Source organism: Piliocolobus tephrosceles, chromosome 4, assembly GCF_002776525.5.
Source record: "Piliocolobus tephrosceles isolate RC106 chromosome 4, ASM277652v3, whole genome shotgun sequence".
NCBI lineage: Eukaryota > Metazoa > Chordata > Mammalia > Primates > Cercopithecidae > Piliocolobus > Piliocolobus tephrosceles.
The window spans coordinates 4,565,247-4,584,629 of record NC_045437.1 but is presented as its reverse complement, the minus strand read 5'-3'; the positions used below and the strand labels follow the sequence as shown (position 1 = coordinate 4,584,629).

At 40.9% G+C, this 19,383-nt stretch overlaps 1 long non-coding RNA gene across 1 annotated transcript; it reads left to right on the top strand.

The window, feature by feature from the left end:
• The first annotated feature begins 443 nt into the window (after positions 1 to 443).
• LOC111546752 lies at positions 444 to 8,914 on the top strand. Its single transcript, XR_002732908.1, has 2 exons — positions 444 to 551; positions 8,590 to 8,914. It is a non-coding gene; the product is annotated as an uncharacterized LOC111546752 (long non-coding RNA).
• The last annotated feature ends 10,469 nt before the right edge of the window (positions 8,915 to 19,383 follow it).

Genomic DNA, 19,383 nt, shown 5'->3' with positions numbered 1-19,383 from the left:
CACCTGGTTTACACTCTGGTTTTCTTTCAGTGCATTAAAGAATGCCCTTAGGTTGACAATCCAAGCATTAACAGTTAGCACGTGTTTGTTTCATGTTTGCACATTTCTTTTGGCAAACACCCAATTTCCTCTCTACCATTTCTGACCATCAAGGCTCACTCTTGTCTTGGGGGTAACTTGAAAAGTGAGTAACCAGGATTTTAGTTAACATAACCAAAGTCACAGGTGCATGATATAAGTGCTGATTTTGTCCCTGGGATGCCCTTGCAGTTAGCTTTTGCATGCTCTCCACATGACCAAGCTGTGCTAAGCACCTTTTCATTGTGTTTCACATGCCTTTTGGGGGTTGTTTATCACAGATGAAAAAGAACAAAGACAAAAACAAAACTATTTTGGTGCTTTAAAACATCATGATCGGTAACCAGTTTCTATTCTACACAAGAAAACTTTCTAGGATCACACCCTCCCAAAGGGCATGCTAACAGTTGTTTCTTGATCCAAGATATCTGTGATCAAACAAGTTCCAGAAACGCAGGATTGGACCAAGCAAGGTGGGTTTCTTGGAGCAGGACAGTCCTAGCCTTTATTCTGCTGGGGAATCTGCAGCTCCCTGTGAGGGAAGTCCAGCACTGGACAGCACAGGCTTAACAGACAGAGGAGAGATTTCCTGAGGGTCATCGCAAGGGATCAGTATCTGTTAAGATATTATTTACAAAATGATATACTCGATTTACGATTCTAAAGGTGAATTTCTGTGGCTTCTGCTTGCAAACTTTCACGTAGCTAGGCATACATAAACCAAAACTAAAATTCTAAGCCACCCAGCCAACTGAACGAACCTCCCTTCTTGGCCAAGGGAATCCCAAAGAAACTTCAAAAACCAGTTCAGGTCATGATGGAAAAGGCAGCCAGACATGCATTATTATGCCCTCCTCCCTTTAGGAATTTAGGCACAACAGACCAGCATTAATACTGAAATGGAGATCTTCAGACTGATAAAACAGACCCTTTGTAGCAACAAGATACCAAATTCGAATTTCATCCTGACTCTGGTATAGCATCGCATGACAGAAAACAGATCCTGAAGGAAATCAAAGTATTTTACCCCACTATATATTAACATTTCTTTGTCATATTTTGGAAGGGCTCTGCATAGCCTTCCCTTGTGAGGGAAATTTGCATTTTGTAGAGACTCTCCTTCCCTTACTAGATCTTTTCCGCAGAGTCTGACACCTTTTAAGGCTGGAAAAGAGACATTTACCGTGAATGTTTCTGAAGTCTGCTAACTGGAGCCTTCATCTTCATGACAAGAACCTTGGCTTCTACAACCTCCCTTATCTTAACTCAAGTATGTCTTTCTGCTGACTACAAAGCTTTCAACAAAGCTTAACTCTTTCAACCAATTGCCAATCAGAAAATCTTTAAATTCAACCTATGACCTATGAGTCCCCTCGCTTCTAGATGTTCTGCCTTTCCAGGCTAACTAAATGTAAAACTTACCAATGTATGTCTTTATCAATGTACGTCTTTATCAATAACTTATCAATGTATGCCTTTCCCTGTAACTTCTGCCTCCCTAAAATGTGTAGAATCAAGCTGTAACCTGACCACCTTGGCATTTTCTCAGGATCTCTGAAGGTTGTGTCCTGGGCCAGGGTCACTCATATTTGGCTCAGAATAAACCTCTTCAAGTATTTTACAGAGTTTAGCTCTTTTTGTTTTCATTAATGCATGTAAGACAAAGTGAAAAATTAAGTAAATTAACTATAACATTATGCATTTACATTTGGAAAGCTCCAAAGGTGTGGTTGGTGGTGGAAGGATTCATGAGAGAAGTGCCTAGGACAAGCAGCATGCCATTTAACAAATGCTTTCATGTTGCTCCCCTTGAATAAGTATTGCTTTTTCTCTTTACAAACTAAAGTTTATAAACCAAAGTTCTGCTCACATGGATACTAGAAAACATTTTCTACAAGCAGCCTGGCAACTCATTTGATGGTGTATATGACCATCATATATATATGTACATATATATGTACACACACGTACACATGTATATACACATGTATACATATATACCTGTATATACATATATGTACTCACGTATATACATATATACACATATGCATATGTACACAAACACACACATATACATAACTGACAAATGGATGCCCATTTTTTCTGAGGATAATGAGACATAATTTGTACATTGTGGAAAGAAAAGAATGAACAGTTAAATATTGTGCTTTAAAGTTAATTTTGAATCATGATGTAATTCTTCTCCTATATTATCTGCCTATTTACTTCATAAATAAATGTACTGCCTCTGGGTTGTACACTTAAAATGGTTACACTTTAAACTGTTTAATTCTATACTATGTGTAATTTAGTTAAAAAAAAAAACAAATCAGCCGAGGCTGGATGTATCCATAAATATTTATTGTCTCACCAATCAAAACTGAAATGGTATACTTTGCAAAGAATAGGGTTCATTTGATATATGATAGTTTTGCCAGAGTTCTCTATTTGTTAAAATAATTTTAAGTAGTTTGTTTTCATGTATGAAGTCAATGTAAAAAAAAATTATAGCATCTTACCAAAAATCTGTAACTCCAGTCTAATCATGAGAAGACATTAAATAAATCCAAGTTGAGGAATATTCAACAAAACACCTGACAAGCAATCTTCAAAACTGTCAAATACAAGGAAAGACTGAGAAGTTGCCACAATCAGAAGAGATGAAGGTAACGTGAATAAAAGCAACTTGAAGAAATGGCTGGGTCCTGGCACTGCTTGGGCTTCATGCCCAGGAAACCACTCTGGTGATGTGGAATCCTGCACTGGACGGAAAGGTGTGTTCTGTAGAAAGACTGCTGAAGTCTGAATGGAGCCTGGAATTTAGTTACTAGTACTGCACTCATATAATTCTTTTACTTTTGATAAATATACAACAATAAATTATGTGTTGGGGCAAGAGAACCCTCTGTCTTCCCTGTTGAGGTTTGATACTTGAGTCTGAGAAATGAACTGAAATATACTGATTAACAGGAGATAAGACATAAATTTATTAGGTGCTTGGAGACACACAATACCTAACAATCCAATGAGACTTATATAACCTTTTTCATAGGGGAAACAGAAGCAGGGGTTCTAGGCACTGTTAAAAGAAAAGTAAATGATTTTTAGGGGAGATGAGTGGGCTTGAAGAACAGACAAATGCCTGGGACAGTCTATCTGGGCTCTGGGTGTGATGTCCAATCTAGTCTCTTCTCCCATGAATTAATCTTCATTGTTTTATGAAATTATAAGAAGCAGGCTCTGGACAACTGCATTCCTTCCAGAGGAACTTCCCTTAGTTCAGGAAGTGAACCTCAGATAAGGTCCCCTTGCCTGTATTTCTGAAGTGGCAGAGGGACAAGAGTCTTGTACGCGGGGTCATAGAGACCTTGGTGCCAGGGCCACTCCTTTAGTTCGAAGAGGCCAGCAGGTCAAAGCATTGTACTTTGAGGATTTGTTTTCTGAACCCCAACGTATGTAAACTGATGGCATTAGAGGCAGCTGGGTGGAAGATACTTGGAACTCTCTGTAATATCTTTGCAACTCTTCTGTAAATTTAATATTATTTCAATGGGAAAAATTTTAAAGAAAGAAAATAATGAGATTGAGAATTTTAAAAAGTCTCTTTTAAAAGTTTATAAATAAATGGGACTCAATCATCTAGAAATTTAGGTAATTTTATTTAGGATATCTAGAAATTGAATGCTTCTGTCAGCTTCAAATTAATTGGTTGGATGTATGTCAACTGAAATAGATGAAAGCTTCAACCCCCTTCCATCTTGGGTTGTATGTCTAGGGGAGGTTCATTAACCTCTTGGTGCTTCAGTTCCTCATCTGAGAAACAAGGTATTTTAGTCAGTTCTGGCAGTCATAACAAAACCCCATAAGTTGTGGGCTTAAACAACTGAAATGCATTTTCTCAGAGTTCTGGAGGCTGGAAGTCTGAGATCAGGGTGCCGGCTTGGTTGGTTTCTGGTGAGGGCTCTCCCTGGCTTGCTAACAGCCACCTTCTTGCTTATGGGTCTTTCTTGCTTGTGGGAAGGGACAGGGCGAGCTCTCCAAAGTCTCGTCTTATAAGGGCATTAATTCTGTCATGGGTACTTGTATTTAATCCTTTCTCACACTGCTATAAAGAACCACCTGAAACTGGGTAATTCATGAAGAAAAAAGTTTAATGGACTCATAGTTCTGCAGGCTTAACAGGAAGCATGACTGGGAGGCCTCAGGAAACTTACAATCTTGGTGGAAGGTGAAGGGGAAGCAAGCACCTTCTTCACATGGCAGCAGGAGAGAAAGAGTGGGGAGGAAGTGCCACACAGTTTTAAACCATCAGATCTCATGAGAACTCACTCACTATCATGAGAATAGCAAGGGAGAAATTCGTCTCCATGATCCAATCACCTACCACAAGGTTCGTCCTCCAGTTGGATGTAAGATTTGGGCAGGAACACAAATCCAAACGTATCAGAATCCCACTCTCGAGACCCCATGTAAACACAATTATATCCCAGGGTCCCACCTCCCAATACCATCACACTGGAGATTGGGGGTTTAATTTATGAATTTCAGGGGGACGCAATTAAGTCCATTGCATGGGGACCTGCACGCCAACAAGGCAACTTGTTTCTGCTGAGTGATATTATGTTTCCAATGTTCTTTGAAGTTGTTGCCACGTGGCTGCCCTTCACTGAGCACCAGTACTGTTGTGTGACTGTCAACATGATTCCCCAGCACCTCTGTGGATATGGACAGTGATTCATGGATTTACGTTCAGCATCTCCCTCACAACAAAAGGGTAAGATATTTAACTACATTAAAAAGTGACAGATGACACCACTGTCAGGAATAGATACAAACTCTTCAACTCTTAATTTAATCCAGATCATTTACTTGACACAAGTAACTTTGCATCCATCAGGAGCAAAACGGGTTTAAAAACCCATCCATACCAGAGTGATAAGCTCAGACAGTGCAGGATAGGGGACAATAATGCCGCATTAGAAAGGAGGATGACACAGCACGGAAGGCAGAAGGCAGGCAGGACCTCCATCCACACAACAGTGATGGTAGCAATGCCACCAGAATAGAAAAGGTGTCAGGGAACCCTCTCTGTGGAAGGGCATTAGAACTGGATCCTGAAAGATCTGGATCTGAGAGACTCACCAGAATATAAAGGGAACAAGGAAAATGCAATGACTACAAAACAGTCTGCAGGCCTGTCCCCAGAGATTTCAGGCTGGAAACAAATCTGACTGGGCTGTTCTATAGGTACACCTCTCTGCATTTCTTTGTACATGGTAAAACACTTGGGAACACAAAGCCAGCCAGCAGGACCATCACCACCACTTTATTTTGACTGAGCCCCAGCTCCAGAGAAGAAGCTTAGAGCCAGGACACCTTCCTCCTGAAGACATCCTCTCACTCACCTCCTCTGTTCCCTGAGCTGTGCATGAAGAAAGGGCTGTAATCAGGAAGTGAGTTTTTGTCTAAAAGAGTTGAATTTCAATGCGTCAAGACTTGGATGTCATAGTGTGTGATGGTTAATATTGAGTATCAACTTGATTGGATTGAAAGATGTAAAGTATTGTTCCTGGGGGTGTCTGTGAGGGTGTTGCCAAAGGAGATTAACATTTGAGTCAGTGGGCTGGGAGAGGCAGACCCACCTTCAACCTGTGTGGGCATAATCTAATCAGCTGCTGGCATGGCCAGAATAAAAGTAGGCAGAAGAACATGGAAAGACTAGACTGGTTTAATCTCCCAGCCTACATCTTTCTCCTGTGGTGGATGCTTCCTGCCCATGAACATGGGACTCCAAGTTCTTCAGCTTTGGGACTCTTGGGCCTTTGACCACAGACTGAAGGCTGCATTGTCAGCTTCCTTACTTTTGGGGTTCTGGGACTTGGATTGACTTTCTTGTCCTTCAGCTTGCAGACAGCCTATTGTGGGACCTCACCTTGTGATAGTGTGAATCAATATTCCTTAATAAACTCCCCTTTTTAGATACATCTATCCTATTAGCTCTGTTCCTCTAAAGAACCCTGATCAATACACGGTGTCATATGCAGCTTTTATTCCAATGAAGTTAAACCCGAGAAAGAGGCCACATAGGTGGTTTGCCTCTCTGCTCCTCAGAGGAGAAGTCCACTTGCTTTCCTGGTGACTGACAGGCTCTGAGGTTCCTGTCTCATCATTGGTCATCCTTTTTCCACCCCAAACTCGACAACAGGTTGGGACACTCAGAAGCTCAGATAACTGTGCATGTTTCTACACTGCTGGACAGCTTGATGCTTATGTCCTTTGAGCTCTCCAAGGCTGACCTTCATGTCCTGCAGGAAGGACATTTCAGCCAGCCTGTGTCCCCCACAAAGCAGAGCCTGGGGTGAGAAGTAGGTGCCAGCCCTTCATGAGGTGGTGAGGGTGGAGGATAAGGGAGGTGAGACAAGAACACTGTGAAGCAGAAGTGGTGTGATGTCCAGCATTGCCCCTGCTCCAGGCGCTCCCAGGAGACCCACCAGCCTCTCAGCAGGTGGCCCTATGGTCTACAGGACTTCTCCAGGAGAGCTGATGGGAGGCATCGCACCTCAGAAAATTCTGGAGAGGGAGGGAGGGGTTCTTCCATCTACCTTGCTTCCTCCTACCTCCCTCCACCTTAGAAGAGCTGCCTTATAGGCACTTTCAGGTGTCCCCTCCTGTCCTGGGCAGTGGGAAGTCAGGCCAATGTTCTGGGTCATGGAATTGCATCAGTGTCAAGAAGGAGGCTGACCAGACACAGGCAGAGCACAGAGCCTGAGGGAGAAAGAAAGAAGGGTCAGAGGAGGCTGAGAAGGGTCATGGGGCTGAGCTCTCAAAATGGCCCTAGAAGTGTTTTATCTTTCCTCGTTTTTGGCATTTTAAAAAATGTCATTTGGGCATGACACAGCAGGGCTGGGCCAGAATATTCCGCTCACCAAAACACATGCTCAGCTGTTGTTCTGGATAAAGGACATGAGGTAATAAATAATTCCTGAAGTTTGGTGGAGAATTTGGCCACATTTTAAAGGCACTGGAAAGAAAAACATTGTTTCTGCATGTTAGTGAAAGAGTAGTGAAGAGCACAGCGGGGCAGTGAGGCTCAGGGGTGAGAAGCAGCCAGGGAAACAGGATCCTGAAGAGGATGCATGGTCTTGATTATCTGGGATGATGCTGGGAATGCTGACGTGGAATCTGCTCGTTTTTAAGTACCACCTTAGTGCCATCAAAGGACTATGGCTGTGAGTGTGTTGAATAACATTTAGATACGCAATCTGAATGTCTTAGTACAGATTGCCATGTCTAAGAGAGAGTAAGTTTTCATTTAATAATAGCTTTGGAGTTCTCATTTCTCTCTGGTGGCATTATTTGTTTCCCTCGGGCTCCTGGTTTAAAATGAAGGGTTCATGGATTGGTCTGATATCAAACCACTAACACAGCCAACACCAAAGTGAAAAGAGAGTCCCAGCAAGGGCAACGAGCCCAGTGATCTCGCCTTTTTGATGGTTCTCATAAATCCAAGCATTTGCTAAAATTAAAATGGCAACCTCAAAGTCAGGCACAGTAGTAATCGAGAAGCAAAATTAGTACATTGCTGGAGAAAATAAAGAGAGAAATTAGAGACGAAAGCCCGTTTAGACTGACAAAGGATGGAGAGGGAGAATTCAGAGGAAACAAAGGGAAATTATACATTATACACATATACACTTAGGATCAGGGACTACAAAGCCACACTGTTACCATGAAAAGCAGACTGTTAAGTTTTATGATGCTAGGAGACAAATGCCTTCCAAGAAGAAGTAAAAAAATCCCTCTAGGTTTGTACAATCCTAGCCAGCAAAGTTTATGCTTTCAGAAAAATGTGTCTGAAAACAGGGAATTACAACACAAACCATTGTGTACCACCCCCTCCTGCCCTGGGGTTCCATGACGGCTTTCACAGATAGACAGGAGATATTGAGCTCGAATTCTGCGGTGCATGGGGTTTCTTTGCCTCTGGTGGAATTCCTTTCCCTCTGAAATGCTGTTATTCTCAAGGACACTTTTCTTTCTCCCTGGTTTATTGTCTGAGTAAGCCTTTATTGCAGGCAAGGAATCTTTGGCTACACTGGGCAGTGCCAAGAACAGTCAACAGTAAACAAATAGTCATAACATTCAGCAGCAGGTCAGTTATTGGAATGCGTAAGATAATTGTGGAGCAGGCTCGGGGGCTTTGCATTTCTCTCCCTCCAGTCCCGGGGATTGCTTGCAAGTTTTTCTTCACGTTTTGAAAATATTGGAGCTGCTCCTTCAATATTTCAATGGCTTTTTGCTCCCTCACATTCACTTCGACCCAGCTTTCTGACTTAGCTCTAACAGGACACGAAGCTGTCATCTCTACCCAGCACTTGCTATGTCTACTCAGAAGCCTACCGTTTAAGTTTATTGCCTATTTCTTAGCTGGTATTCTTAGCTATCTCTTTCTGATATGGTCAACTCATAGATTTTGCTCTCTCATGCTTTGTGTCTATGCTTCTCTGCCAGGCAGCAAGCCCTGCAATTTGCTTTGGAATCCTACAACTGAGTACTTGGATGGACGGGGTGGTTGCAGGATACCTTTGAGGGATACATGTGAAGGTGGAACCCCCGTGGCATGGAAGCTTCGCAGGTGTTGCTGTCTCCATGGATCAATTGCAAACACAATGACCCAATGAGCAGAGAAATCCCATCTTGGAAAAAAAGAGAAAGCTGAGTCTACAGAGCCCCTACTTAGGAGTCTAAGACTTGATAATCAATTGTGAAATGTGGAATCTAATAGAAATTTAAATTCTATCTCTATTATATTAGGGTTAATATAAAAGGGGGCATATATGAGTAGTCTTTAAAAATTCCTTCTTGTGACTCCAGTTAAATAGGCTGAAATGAATTCATTTAATATGCCTTTCCACATTCTATGTTAGCCATTTTATTATCTGAATTATCACATACACAACATTCAATACTATTTTAAAAATAAATATCCTAGAGTCCCACCTCATACCATTTGCTGAGATTTTCCATTTAATTTTCTTTGATGTGGCTCCTGGTAATGTGGATGTGCCTGTGTGTGGATGCGTGTGTGTGTGTGTGTATGAGAGAGAGAGACAGAGAGAGAGAGAAATAAATGTGTACAGGTCACCCTGGAACAGCAAGGGATTAAGGAAGCCAACCCCTGCATAGAAAAAAATCCATGCATAACTTTTGACTCCTCAAAACCTGAATCCCTAATAGCCTACTGTTGACTGGAAGCCTTACTGATAACATAAACAGTAGATTAATGTGTATATTTTATGCATTCATAACATATCTAACATTTTGTAATTGTAAAAATATTTCTAGGCTACACAATTCATCTGTGAGTTTTTAAAAATTGTTGAAAACCTCCAAAATTGTTCCAATATATTGATTGGAAAAAAAAATCCACATATAAAAACATGTGCAATTGAAACCTGTGATGTTAAAAAGACTATTGTACTATGCTTTCAGCATGCGGGCATTTATTTGGTGCGGGGTTGGTTGGCTGGGAAACTTACCCTAAAGCTTTTGCTGATGTAGAATACACTGGGTATACAGCACAAAACAACATTACCAGGAGGACTGCGTTTCAATGGAGTGAAAAGAATGTTCAAAATGAATAAAAGATTTTCAGCGAAGGTCAGCACATTTGAAGAAGTAGGTAAAAACGTAGATAAATCTTATGTAATATTTACTCAGGATAGATGATTTTTTTGTTGTTGTTTCTGAATAAACTTTATTTTTAGAGCAATTTTAGGTTTATAGAAAAATTACACAGAAAGTACAGAGTTCTCATATACACCACCCCCTTCTCTCCAGTTCCCCTTTTATTATTAACAGTGTGCATGAGTGTGGTATATTTGCAACAACTAAGGAACCAACACTGATGAGGTAGTTTGAATAGAGCCTCTGACTTGGACACCTAAGAGTTCCCTGCAGAATGGCTGACTTAAGATCTGAATCTGGGTTCACCTTTTTTTTGCATCTACGGTAATGATAGCCTACTTGGTTTTATTTGACTTTCTTCAAATTGAAGCCTTCTTCTAAGGCAAATTCATGGAGGTTGTCTGCAGGAAGAAGGTGGCTGAAGAAGCTCTTCCCGCAGTCCACTTCCAGGAAAGACACTGCAGGAGCGGAAGAGCCAGGGCTCCCCTTTTTATTACTCTCATATCCTCAGCAGGGCTTGGTGTGAAATCGGGAACCGGGTACTGTGAAGGCAACTATAAATTACTAGGAAAGGGTACAACTTATTTCGTAAGTGTATTTACACACCCTTTTTAACAAAAATACATAGTTTGAAACATGCCAATTCAACCCAGCAGAGTTGCTGACTGCCGAAAGCACACGGTCTGCGACTTCACAGTCCTGTAGGTCTTATGAGCTCAGATTTCTGAAAATATGTTTTTATTCATCTGAACAGCCCTTACTCAGAAATCAGAATTGAGGGAGAAATGTCAAAATGGAGAGGACATTATGTGTTTGCTAATGCATTTGACTTTAGTTTCCTTGAATTCAATTTGGCAGCACGTATTTAACTTAAAACTCCCTTAATTGTTTCTAAGAATAAATGGAAAGAAAAAATTCCCTTGGCAGAGACAGAGATTAAATGTGTGAGACCTGGAGTGTGTTGGGGTGGTCGGGAGATGGCCAGCACTGGCTCTGCCTCCGCAGTGGGATGATCACGACTCGACTTTATCTGTCTGGGTTGCCATTCATTTTAATTCTAAAATGAGTCCTTCTAGCTCTAAAGATAACTGTATCTGCAGTTAAATAATTCTTAGTACATGATCATAGGAGGACCAGAAATATAATATTTCTTGAAATCAAATTAAACTCAACGTCAAGTTAAATCCATTTATTCGTTCCAAAAGTTGTTGAATTGCCCTTAATATTTCATCTATTGCAATGCCACACCAGGTGTCTTCATGGCACACTCTCCACGGTGTTGACATCTTTCTGGGGAAAGAAGGTTGAGGAGGAGAGGGACATCTGTGCTTTGGAAGCATCATGCACTGTTCATCTCTTGGAGACACTGTGATAGTGAGTAATTTCTTATCACAGTTGTCATCGACTTCATTGGGCAATCTGTTAACTAATGGTGTTTCAACTGCTTTTCCCAGGAAAGAAAAGAGAATTAGATCAGTGCCAAAAAAAAAAGTGGGCTTTTTGTCTTCTTCTTTTAAAAATTTTTAAATAAATTACTTTCTTTTCTCCTCCTTAATCAGTGTTTCTCAACCCTGGAAGCATGTCAGAACCACCTGGAGAGCAATAAAAATACCAATGACATCATCTGGGCCCAGGCCAACTAAACCAGACTCTCAGGGGAAGAGGGCTGACTTCTTTTCCCCCCCTCTTGAGGGCGGGGGCCTGTTTTTGTTTCAGTTCTTTTCAGTTCTCTCCCCATAGAAAGAACTGGTGCCGCTAGTTGTCCAGAGACGACACTTTGAGCCACTGCCTCCTCAGTGACTTTTAAGGCAGTAGTTCTAAAGTGTGGTCTCCGGACAACTAGCAGCACCAGTATCTCCTGCACAGGAAGTGCCAATTTCCTCCCAGCCCTGCTGGCTGAGAAGCTCTGGGTGTGGGTCCAGCAGTCTGTGCTGAAGGAACCCTCCAGGTGCTGCGGCGGTGGGCTGAAGTCTGAGAACCACTCATCTAAGATCTGTGGCTTCAACTCTCCTATCTCAAGTGCAGTTTCAACTTTCTCTCTCTACCTTCGTTCACCTGGCTCCCGGTGTGCATCTAGGTGTACCAGCAATGCCTTGTATTCATGTCCAATACAAGACCGAGTCTTTCCTTGTTGTTTCTTAAACTATCTGTGCTCCTCACCATGATTCTGACGTTTAGGCTCAACAACTGGGAGCTGTCTTCAGTTTCACCTTGTTTCCTTTGTCTGGCAATTGATCTGTCCCCGAGCCTGTGTGCCTCTCCCTCACCCTCCCCTTTGCCACGGGGCTGGCTGTGCTCTAATTATCACTCTGCCATGAGCTCCCACTGCCATGAGCTCCCACAGAAAGCCTTCTGGAGAGGAGGAGGACTCTTTCTTCATCTCCCCATCTATCATCCTTATCACCTTGTTGCTTCGTTTCAAAAAACCTTCAGTTCTCATCAAAGCCCTCTGCCTCTCTTAGCACCATAAACAAACAGATCCATTACTTCACAAAAATTAGTACCAGACCCAAGTCCCTGTCTGCCATCTGATCTGGTGACATTTATCCAAAAGCAACCAAGTTGCTTTTCTGTGTGCCCTCCTCAGACCCCAGAGGCTGGCAGCGTGAGCTGCCCCGGGCCTCCTGCCTCTACAGCTGGCATCACATCATATCGCAGCTTCTGCTGGAAGCTCCCTCCTGAGGTTCAGCCTGAATCTGTCCTCATATCTGTCATTCATCCTTCAAGAGTCAGCTAAATTTTGACTGCCTCCCACCCAGAAGGAATCACTTCCTCATTTGTGCTCCTGTAGGATTTTCTGCGTAACATTTATAACACTTGGAATGAGTCTAGCTTTTTTAATGACAAACAGGACCTAAACTTAGGAGTCAGTTCTCTCTCTCGACACCCAGGCTTCATACATGGGTTAAGTGTTGGCTTATTTCTTTCTCTCCTTGGATTTTACTCCTTTATCTTTAACTTCTTTAACCTTCTGCTCCTATCATCTGCTTGGATGTCCATGGCATCAGTCAACACATATAAGCAACGCTTTGTCAGAGGCCTCTCCCAACAGGTTCCCTATAGATTTTTTTCTAATTTTCTTAATGGTATTACCACTATCAATGATTCAGCATTACTCCTTGAAGGTGTTTCTGACATATTCCCCTTCCACTCCCATATCTATAGCTTGCTCTGAAGTGTTGACTCTTTCGTTTTATTTATTTATTTATTTTTTATTTTTTTGAGACTGAGTCTCGTTCTATCACCCCGGCTGAAGTGCAGTGGTGCCATCTCATCTTGCTGCAACCTCTGCCTCCCGGGTTCAAGCGATTCTCGTGCCTCAGCCTCCCGAGTAGTTGGGATTATAGGCACCTGCCACCACATCCAGCTAAGTTTTGTATTTTTAGTAGAGACGGGGTTTGACCACATTGGCCAGGCTGGTCTTGAACTCCTGACCTCAAGTGATCCACCTGCCTCGGCCTCCCATAATGCTGGGATAACAGGCATGAGCCACCATGCCCGGCTCGTTTTATTCTTTATGATAGGAATTTTCCTCCTTAGTCAACAACCCAGTTGATCTCTTCTACATTTATGCTGGCTAAATGTGGAGTAAACAGGCTGCAGCAAGTCTTTGGGCAAGGATGACCTTCTCCTGTGTTCTCCACTGTGAGTGCTAAAACCCTAATGCCATAGCCAGGCAGGACAGGACCCATGGCAGCTATAGGTCTGTACAGAAGGGACAATTGTTAAGAATCTAAAGAAGGCAAATGCAGATATGCTTATGAGTGATTACCCTACATTAGGATAATCATGGTGCACATTTTACTTCCATTCATAAACATGAAATTAACTTCACTGCCTTTTGCCTCACCTCTGGACACATTCTTAGCTTATCAAATCTCCCGTCTCACCTTTGAACACTTTGTCAAACAGGTTTTCCATCTTCTCCATTAGTTTCAGTAGGACATGCTCATTTTTTAGCAATTTAGAAAGTTGAGACTGTTTCCTATTTCAATTTCTCATGACACCCAAGACATCCATCCTTCCCTATGGAGAGGCTATCACCAGCTTGAGAATTTGGAGCAGGAGAATGCCATCCTGCCTGGTTTTCCTCGCTCCTCCTCTTGGGTGGAGGCCAGGACTTGGAAAGTGGAGACATAAAGGGTTAGAAACTTTCTTGATGAGACAGCAGCCATCTGGGTTAGTGCCATGTTCCTGACAAGCAGTGGGGGCATGCCGGCTCTGTCTCTCTCTCACGGTACCTACAGAAACCTCACAGACCTGCTGTCCACTCTGAGCCTGTGGTTCCCTGGCCAGGTCTGAGCTCTGCTCCTATACTTGATTGTGGCACCCTGTGCCTTCTGTTCCAGGATACCCCAAAGTTCCTTTCTGCTAGAATTGCATCCACTGGTAGGCAGGGTTCTTGGCAGGGCCTTCCCCATGATGCAATCCTAGCTACTTCTGGAAGCATCTTCTTGGGCCATGGGACAGGTCAGTGTCATGCCCTAACCATTGGCACAACAGCTCCCCTCAGCTGGCCAGCAGGGGCTGCTCCTACCTGCCCAGGCGAGTCTAGTGTCAGTGTTGGTCTCCTACAAACTCTGGGAGGCGCACATTGAATGCTGTCCCCAGAGAGCTCCCCTAGGGCTTCCCAGGGAGCTTCTGCAGCTCAGAAAGCCCCCAGCAGGGGTAAGGGTAGGGAGATAGATGTGAGTCTTCATTCCAGCAGATCACCTTTGCTCTGATTATTTCTCTCCAAGACACTTGTTTGTTTTGATGTGGGAAAGGAATGTAGAGCATTCCAATAACTGTGCCTGATAAATCCTCAACCTTTTTCTCACTGTAAATCATTAACATTCTCTGTTATACTCCGGAGGTAAGTGAATAGTCTCAGAACCAGTTTTGGGCCACCACATGGACTATACGCACAGTTCTGCATCTCTTTTCAGAATGTGGAATGATTGAGACATGTTTTTCTCAGCTTTGACGCCTCAGGTGAGACCAGAAAAAAAATTAACATCTGGCTGCACAGTTAATTGTAGCAAAATACATATGAGGTGCCTTAGAGTAGCAAGTTCAAATGCAGATCACACCTAACTTGCTCCAGAAAAGACAGAAGCTCCATAGCCTAGGTCGTATCTGTCTCATTCAGTCCAACTGCGTCTTCTCCCACACTGGCCATGTTTCATGGTCTCATCCGCTTTTCATTCTCTTATTTTTCTCGTCAAGCCTCCTGTAGCATGGGACATTTCCCATGTGCCTCTGTATGTGCACACATGCTCATGTACACTTAGTGTACACTTAGCTGAGCATATATTCTCAGATTTTAGAAATTTACTTAATCAATATTAAAATTGAAAGGGGAAATTTTAATCAGTTTTGTTCTCAGGGCAGTTTTTTCTGTTTCTGTTAAGCTTTACAAAACTATGTATTATCAGTGTGTGACTCTTTCCCAATTCGCAGCTCCCTGGGGCTTACATTTTTAAATTATTTTAATAACATCCTGGTGCACAGTGCTCTCTGCATTTTCTGACTGAGCACCCTGGGAAGGCTTAGGAGGGTCCCAGAGGGAGTCAGAGACAGGAATCTTCTTTTCCCAAAGCCCCAGTGGTTGGTGTTTAAATAGTAAGTAATTTCCTTTTGTCTCTAGAAGTTCCATAGGCAGATTGCCAGCTGCCTTGGGTCTGCAGCTCTTGACTTTGCCAACCTTTAAGATATTGACTAAGCATAGTAGATTAAAAAGGAAAACTCTCTTTTCCCATTATTTATAATTACTATGTTTCCAATTCAGTTTCTGTAAATATGTATCATTATTATTGAACAAATTCTACATTAAATTAAAATGAAAACATTTCATTTTACTTATAATTCACAACCATGCTTATTTCCTAATTATTTTACCTTGAATTATTAGATCAGCTTTCCAAGTTTAGCTCCGTGTTAATTTGCACAAATGATTGGAGGTGGTTTGGGGAGTGTATAAAAAGCTCAACCATTTTTCTATCCACAAGGTGAACATGTTCTTTGCAGTAGTAGAAACCAAACTCTTCTCTTTTTGGTCACTGAAACACCCATATTAAAAAAACAGTTTTAAAGGAAACCCTTTAAATGCACATCAGCAAACACATGAAAAGAGTCTCCCCAAAACGATAGATTACTTTTATCTAGGGCAGCAGAAAGAATCACAGGAAGGGCCACTGACACGGGTGTTTTCTTCTTTTACCAAGAGGCTGACCAAGAATTGCCTGTGGAAAGCACCTCTAAAAAGAAAGAATTCATCAGGACGTGGGCGGCTAGAACTCAAATCATATGTGGTCGCCATCTTGTCGCCTCACTCCATATCCTTCATTTTGGCTCTTCATTCACAGCAGAGGCCTCGGCCTTCCTTGGAGGACTTTTTGAAAAGGTTTTCCATTCTGCAATTTCACACTCACATTTTGAAAGAACATATAGTCAAATCTCGATTTCTTAATTAACATCATGAGTGAAATAATACCTCCTGGATGAGTATTACTCTTCTTCCTTTATCCAGTTACCATTTCTGAGTTTGGATTGAAGTCATACAACATTTTCAGTGCAAATTTAAATTTTAAGTATAAAGCAACAATGTTTTTTAAAGTATTTGCATTAAGCTTCAAAAATACATGCATGGCAATTGTTTCTGTTTAAATAAATGCTTTAATGTTGTCCGTTTCTCAGATTATCTTTGTTCTGTACCATCCTTTCCTCTTTATTGATTTCTTTATCCTGGTTCACTTAAAAAATTTGTGTGTTACCATCCTGGCTAACATGGTGAAACCCCGTCTCTACTAAAAAATACAAAAAAAAAAAAAAAAAAAATTTGTGTTACAGGGCGGGGAACATCACACACCGGAACCTGTCATGGGGTGAGGGGATGGGGGAGGGATAGCATTAGGAGAAATACCTAATATAAATGACGAGTTAATGGGTGCAGCAAAGCAACACGGCACGTGTACATATGTAACAAACCTGCACGTTGTGCACATGTACCCTAGAGCTTAAAGTATAATAATAAAAAAATTTTTTAAAAATTCGTGTGTTAAAAGAAGTATTAAATGATATATTTCCTGTGTTATTTATTTAACTTTTAATTAATTTATTTTGGCTGTTGCACATGTATGAGGGTTAGTTGAGTGTTGAACTCAACAGTCATAATCATTTTCCCTTCGAACTAGGTAAATATGACTGCACAGACATCTAAAGCAACATGATTCTGGTTTCTTTGCAAGAAAATTGTCCATTCCAAGTAGATGTAGGTTTTATTTTCTTTATATTAAATAAAAGAAATTAATTTCTTTATATTAAATTTATTTATATCAAATTAAATTTTTTTATATTAAATATATTTTATTTCCTTTATATTAAATGGTCCTTCGATGATTTTTAATTGAAATTTAGGAGTCAAACCATAGAATTGGAATTGTACCAAAGCAGTACCTCAGAATCTTTCTTAACATAGGCAACCACTATCAATCAGTAATAATTGGTGCACAAGATGAAAGCTATTTTCTACCTCTTCTCTAAATAATAGGAGGTTTTTAAACTAACTTTCTAATTCATTAATTATATTTTCTGTAGTATCTTGTATGTTACTTCTATTATATTTCAAAATTTGGAAGTCAGTTTTTTATTTCCCAGAATGCTTTGTTTCTTCCATATTGTTTTGTGCTCATGGCAGGCTTCGTATGGTGGTTTTGATGATTTAAGTTTTTCTATTTTCCCTCTAAATTTAAAGGGTCTCACTCCTATCATTCAGGTGGGAGTGCACCGGCATGATCTAGGCTCACTGCAACCTCCACCTTGCAGGTTCAAGAGATCATCTAGCCTCAGCGTGCTGAGTAGCTGGGATTACAGATGCACACCACAGCCCCCCTAATCTTTCTATTTTTAGTAGGGTATTTAGTGTTTTTGCGTTTCGAGTATTTTAGTTTGCGTACATTCATTGATGAAGACATTAAGAATTGACATCACTCTTTGGTAATGGACTGAGTGTACCCTCCCCCAACTCTGGGTGAACATGACCAAGAAGAGTTTCTGCTCACTCAGCTCATCTTTGGTCCTCAGACATCTGGATCCAAGAGTTTCTCATGGGCCCTGGAAATTCGGGGGCTGAGAGGCACTGCCCCTATTTCTACAGAGGCTTCCCAATAGTGAGTAGGTTGTGCCTGCTCAGTCTTCTGCCAAAGCTGCTCCACGTATCAGGCACGTAACTAGATCCTCTTTATATTTTACAAATTTGATAATCTCTTTTCATATTGCATTGGTTTTGACATTTCAGCAAGAAATTGGGAGACGTAAGGATTTGCACACATGGCTTTATACATTTTTGAGGGTATTTCAAAATTATCCTTTAAAGTTTTTTAAAACCTAGCACTTTAGAATCCCCATTTATAGAATAATGTTCATAAGATTAGCTATGATAAATTGAAATGTCACTTGAACTCTTTTCTCATCCCACATCAGAGTAATGTAAAGTACAAAGTTTATTTGTCTTTGGGTTAGAGTTTAAACATTTAGTGCTCTATAGGTAGTTAGCTTTCATCTATGACCCCCAAGCTGATATGAATGTTTTGTAGGATTATCCCTTAACAAATATGCAGGAGATAAAATTGGCACAGTTATTACTATTTCTCTCTTAAAATATGGGACTGAGGATGGAGTGATGTCTGCCGCTTGGTCATGGTCATGTGGTGATGTGTCTGGCCCACTGGTCAAGTATCTGTCCATGCAACTATAATGATTTCATGTTTTACACAACTTTCTCTCCTTTTCCATCCAATTTTAGCCTTTTGGGGTTCTGTGTGCACATATACTGCCTTCATAGCACTCTCAAATGACTACATCCCATTGTGTTTTGCTACATGTGAAGACCAATGGTAGATTTCAAATTCTCGAAGATGAAAGACCTTCAATTCTCTAAAACGGCAATCCTAAAAATTCAAACACCATTTTAGAAGACGGATACATTCTCCAAGTACAACAGAATGATTTTAGGCAATTATTGATCACATTTCATAAGTAGAATTTTGCTACAATTTTTGGGAAATTGACATTGAGTCTATGCCCAAATTATTAAGTATTATTAAGTATAATTAATATAACAACTTATATAATTTAACTTATATTAACTTATATAACTTAATATAATTAATATATTAAAGATAATTATTAAGTATTGCCTTTTTCACTAACACCTTCATCAAAGTTCTGTTTTATTTGCATTCCAAACCATCTTTATGCTGTATTTGAAGTGCACCTAAAAGTAAAGAAGGAGCTGGCATGGCAGGAGTGGTGGAGATCTATAAGCCAAATTGTCAGATCTTGCTCTCCGAATCTACAGCTCATCTGCTCCTCTGCAGAAATCTATAATGCAGACACTCATGCAGAGGTAGCTTCTGTACCAGCAAAGCAATCAACTGATCAATTAGAAGGAACAGAATCTAAACCTTTGACCACTAAAATGGTATGTATTTGAATCATAACAAATGAATTTGGTAAGGTAACCTCAATCTAATTTGTATGTAAATTATCATGTTATTCTAAAATATTAAGCTTTTACTCTATTTAAATCATAAGCAAAGAAAAAAATAAAGAAATTCTTCAAATGTCTTATTAGCA